Raw genomic sequence first — 6,000 nt, forward strand, 5'->3', positions numbered from 1 at the left:
TGGTGGATTCATATGAGGCCCCCAGTTGGGCTTTTCGGCCTCCCCCAGAAAATGTTCAGTCACCTCCGCACCTCCTCTCCCACTGCGGGGAAGACACGCAAGAGGAGCGCTCCAGCGACCGTGGCTGGCTCAATCTCTGGGCAACTCTGTGATATGAGGCCACTCCTAGCCATAATCCAATCAAACAAAATCTAATCTATGGCAATCATTTATCATATATCATGTGAATGCTTATTATTTCAACAATGCACTTGTGTTTACATGGCTGGAGTCTCAGAGTCCTCCTCCTAACCCACTTGTGCTATTTGTCTGGATGTGTTTCCTGGTCTCTAAGGAAACTGCCCCTGCTCAAACCCACTCCAAAAGATAGTAGGAGACTCCCATGGCCTGTGTTTTCCTGATTCCCATGACAGGGGCTTCCAGGGTGATGGTCCCTACCAAGCATGATGGTGGCTGCTGGAGGATGGGAAAGGGGGACACTGGTTCCTTGACAGAGTAGTGGGGAAGTTCCTGTAGGCCATAAGGAAATCTAGCCACTCCTGGGGAAGCACTGGGGTGGAGACTGAGGCAGGGCCAGAGTGGAGGACAGCTCTGCTTTTCTCAGAGGATGCTTGGGTCCTACACTCAGAGTAGGGGGACTGAAGGACACAGTCCTGTTCTCTGGCTTTAGGATCAGGAAAAGAAGACAGGAGAATGGCAGTGTGACTTTGGAGACTTGGAAGGCAGCTGAGTAAGGGTCACAAAAGTCACTGGACCAGAGGGCCACACTGCTGGGTTTTAGTTCTGGAGCTTTTTAACTGCATGCTAGAGACAGGCCACCTGTGCTTTCCTTACAGACCTGGTGCAAACAGGAAGGTTGGATAGGAAGGCGTTAAAGATTCTTCCAGCTGGGGAACAATCTGAGCAGGACAGTCTCATGTCACTGCTATGACTCCACAAACACAAGCATTTTACCCATATGTGTGGCAGAAAATAGAAAGGGTAGGGAAGATGCAGAGGGACACACCAGGCAGAATGAGCATATGTGAAGCCACCATGGCCACTGGGCTTGACATCTATGAGAGCACCCCAACCAAAGTGCCTTAGAAAACACAGACTGCTCATCTCACATGATAGGTCCCAGACCACAATTTGCCCAACTGAGAACCATTCTGATACTTAAATAGACCACAATAACCATGATAATGGCTTCAACTATTGTCACAACTTTTGGTACCTCTGTGTCCCTAACACAGGCCCACTGCTCCATCTGTTAGTCAACAGAAGAACAACCAGTCTCTTAATATGGAAAAACACCTGTGCTGGTATTAGAAAAAACTAGCAGATGAGTCTTCACGGCAAGTTCTTCTTACAGACTCTTCAAAGATGACTGTTTTAGTTTTCTGTGGCTGTAACTGAATACCACACACTGAGAACTTTATACAGAACAGTAGTTGATTTACCTCAGAGTTCTAGGGGCCAGAAATTCCAAGGTGTGGCATCTGGTGCATCTCTGGCTGCAACACAACATGGCAGATGGCTTCTCAGGCAAGACAGGTGCTAGAGAGAGCTCACTCCAAGGCTAACCCATTAAACCATTAATTCAGGAATGGTTTCATCCACTAAATCAGGAATGGATTAATCCATGCATGAGGGCTCTGTTTCTCAAAGGCCACACCTATGAACACTTTGAAAATGGTCACCAAGTTCCGTATACATGAAACTTGGGGAACACATTGGAACCACAGCAATTTGTGATTCAAACTGTGTTTGGTTTTCCACTCCATGTGCTGATCTTAGAAATACTGAGACTACACCCATGGCAAATGCCTTGGGTGGTGTATGCATCTGTGCTGAAACCTTGGAGGCATCCTACAGAGCTAAGATTTGAGTAGAGTCACCAGCTCAGTCTTTCCCTGGGAGTCTGATGACAGCAATACAAATAGCTAATTTGTATGGAGGACCTGCCACAGGCCTGGTACCCTGTGAAATCCTTGACAGACACATCTTCCTCTCTTTTTCACAACAATCTCATGATTCATTCAGCAGCTTATTTATTTTTATTGCCCTCCTACTGCATGCCAGAGACAACCCTGGCTCCAGGAAGACAGCAACGAGTAAAATCAATCCAAGTCTCTGCTGCTATGGGGTTGCATCCTAGTAAAGGAGAGAGATGATAGATGCATACACATGATGTCAGGTGTTTATGAGGCCTGTGGGTAGAAACCAAGCAGGCCATGGAAGTGAGAATGGCAGAAGGAAATATGGGCACTATAGTGTATTCAGAAAGGGCAAAGAGCAAGAGACTGAGTCCCAGGTCCAGGTAGAGAGAGCAGCAGATGGCCCCCTCTATGGAGGGATACTCAGCAGCTCCAGTGTCTCTTGTTTAATAAGAGGTGATGATCCCACTGCATCACAACATGGCATCTGCTTCCCAGACCAGAGAGATATGGGTGGGGGACAGCTAGGACCACATGGGGCCAGTAGTAGCTCTGCTTGCAACCCCACACATTAGGCCAGTCTCTTAATGCCAGTACCCTGCCTGGAGACTGCCCAGGGTGGCTGAGCTATTCTGCTTTCTGGGGCCAATGGAATAAGAGCCAGACACACTGACAGGACACAGAGGACTTGCATAATTTCCTGGTGGTTTCTTTCTCCTTATCCTACCCCAGAACCTCAGGTCAAACAAAGTGACACTGGAGTCTGATTTTCAGACAGTACTCAAAAGTGACCAAGGACTCTGCAACAAGACATATGGACTTTTGCCACAGGTGACAGGGAGCTCAGTGGCTGGAGCTCCAGGCTGCTCTCTAGGGCACCAGGACCTGTGTCTACCCCACGAGGGCTCTGTAAATGAGATTTCTGGGATTGGCACCACGTTTTACCTGGAGTGATAGTGGAGACTCTTCCTGTGAAGAGTAAACAGAGAAATTTGAGGGCAGGGACATAGCTCAGGTGAGACACTGGTCCAGTAGGTCCAAGGCCCTGGCTTATGTCCCTGGAAACACTACACAAATTGATAGAAAAATAATAAAATAGAACTTAGAAATTGGGTTTGAATGTAAAGTTTCTGAAAAAGTTCCCAATGGATTTAAAGCCTCCAGGGGCAGCTTTAAAGCTATATAGTGGGCACAGCATTATTTTTGATGAGGATGCCTCTGTTCCAGGTACTCTAGAAAACTCTAATCTAAGGTTTGGAGGGGCCAAGGGGGCAAGATCACCAGGTGGCCACAACCTTTTCTCTCTCCCCTCTGCCCTGATGGATATGATGATGGGTGTTATGGGTTGAATGTGAGGTGTCTCTCCAAAGCTCCTGGGTTAATATAGAAATATTCAGAGGTGAAGTGATTAGACTGTGAGAGCTGGAACCTAATCAGTCCATTCCATTTGGAATGGACAGGCTGGGTGGTAGCTGTTGGCAGGTGGGCATGGCTGAAAAAGCTGGGTCTTCTGCAGCCTCTTCCCCTCCCTCTCTGTCTCTGTGCTTCCTGAGCCCACCATAAACTGAGCAGATTTCTTCTCCTGGATCCTTCCCCCATGATATCCTCCAGTCTCACCTCAGGCCTGGAGAAATGAAGTCTGCCATCTATGGACTGGGACCTCTGAAACCATGAGCCCCTGATAAACTTCCCCTCCTTTAAGTTGTTTTCATTGGGTATTTTGATCACAGTGATGCAGAAGCCCACTGAAACACTGGGTAAGGCACAGCAAATACATGAAGGTGTACACATGTACACACACACACACACACACACACACACACAAGTTTTTTATTCATTACATGAAGTTTACTTATTTTTTCAAGGTTTAGTGCTTTAAAATCGAAATTGGGTGAGGAAGGATTTCTTCTACTATGTACACTTCAGAAAGCATATAATTTCTACACTAACAAAACAAGAAGTCTTATTGATCAGGTGGATAAGTAAAAAGAAGAAACTTAAAAAGATGTTAAAAGCCAGAGTTTGGTGTCTAACCCACAGCTGAGAGGGAGATAATTTCCCTTAATTTCACTGGTAGTCTCTGTTTAAAAAGGTGTCTAGGGCATGTCCAGGTTTTCAGGCATCTCTGGCATAGTTCAGCCAGTGCTGGGGTGTGCACATGTGGTCCACAAAGAGAAATACAATGGAGTCTCCCAGCCCTCTCTTAATGGCCCAGGGAGCAGTGAACAGTCACTGATTTCCAGTGAATATTGGCTTTTTCCTAATTTTGGTGATAACAATTTTCTACTTTGGCGGGTCCCACGGTTGCAATTTAGAATTGCTTCGCACAGCCCACTGAGGCCACGGGACAAACCGTCACTGTGGGGCAAGCACGCAAGAATGTGCTTCTGAGTGGCCTCCTCAGATGTACCTCCCCTCCTTTTTTCCCTAGGGGTGGTGATGTGGGTGAGCAGTGTGAGCCATGTGTGTGTGCTGGCAGAAACCTTGCTAGAGGGCCAGAGAGTAGCAGGTAGTAGCAGGAGGAATCCGGGGGCTTGGCACATTTTTTGGAGGGCAGCTACTGAAACCATGGACAACATGCCCACCTCTGGAATATTCCAAAAAGAGAAGTCTACTTCTGGTCTCTTTCAGCTACTTCTCTTGTTGTTCTTATGTTCCTACTTTCTTTGTTTAGCAATTTATTTTCTACCCTGACCATAACCTGTTGAGTTGATAAGACACTGAAGTTCAACGTGGATTCAGAATGCTGCAGTTTTGCATCACTCTGTGCCTTCCTTGAATGCACAGGCTGAAGGTCTGGACTGGGATTTTCACTGCTGGCTCTGGCCTCTGATCCACACCACCTGCCACCCAGCCTCCAGGTTGACTGTGGCTCTTCTCAGACTGCATATTTATGTTAACCAGTGCTTCATGCTGTCTCTCCTCCTTTCTTACCTCCCCTAATCCTTCTCCTCTTTCTCCCCCACCCTCACATCTATTCTGATTCTTTGGGGAATTCTGACTCATGTGTGTACTACCACCACACACACACACATACATAAAATCTGCACGATAAGGCCCTAAAGGCTCAGGAAAATTTGCTGTCTCTTGGAATGAAACTTAATTTATGCCAAAGCTCTATGGTTTGATGGATGTTTTTGAGTCCCTGTGAAGTCCCATACTAAAACACAGGGCATATAATGTAATGATTTTGTTGGTAAGATAAGTCAGTTCCAGGACACATGCAAATAGATAGGGAGGAAGAAGGTGCAAGCCCCAAAGCAAGAAACAGCTGCCCCAACATCTGAAGCAGCACGATGTGGGCCACTGATGAAAAGATACACTTTATGCATGTAAATATAAAAATAGATATTAAATATATTAAGATATATTTTATGTATAAATGTGTGAATGAAATGATATAATTATCATAAATATAAAATATAAAAATAGATATGTATTTATTATATAGATCTATATACATACATGCATATAGATACATGCACATGCACACATGACTACATACATATATACATATATATGGTCATTAGATTAGGTTTTTCTTGGTTCTAAGGAAACATAAATAAATAAAACAAGCGAAACTAATAACTTTCTGGAATGTTACAACTTTGGGTTGTGGGAAGACTGGAGACAAATCAAGGAAGGCTCTGGAACACTAATGGTACTGATGAAAAGACTCAACTCTCTGACTCTATCTTGGACACCTTAGCTAGGGGCCTGTGCAGTCGATTAGTGAGAGGTCAGTGGCTCTGACTGGTCAGCTGTGGCACTGTGCACACACCCCTGAATCAAGATGCAGCCAGAAGTAGGACTGGAAAAGGACATGCAGAAGCAGGCACCATGGCTGACCCTGGCAGAGCAGGACAGAGAAAGTTCCACAAGCAAAATCCTTGGTTTGCGTTCCCAAAGTAGGAAAGATAATTCCTGGCTAGGCCAAAGCAATAGGTATTTATTATAATACTCGCTCCCACCTGGGGATTTCCTTCCAGCATTTCTTGGGAAAATGATACAGATGTATTTTTCTGAATCCCACATTCTAAGAAATTGAGCTTGGGATAAGAGGTTGTGAGGGGAAAGGGGA

The sequence above is a fragment of the Urocitellus parryii genome, chromosome 7 (genome assembly GCF_045843805.1).
Source record: "Urocitellus parryii isolate mUroPar1 chromosome 7, mUroPar1.hap1, whole genome shotgun sequence".
NCBI classification, from domain to species: domain Eukaryota; kingdom Metazoa; phylum Chordata; class Mammalia; order Rodentia; family Sciuridae; genus Urocitellus; species Urocitellus parryii.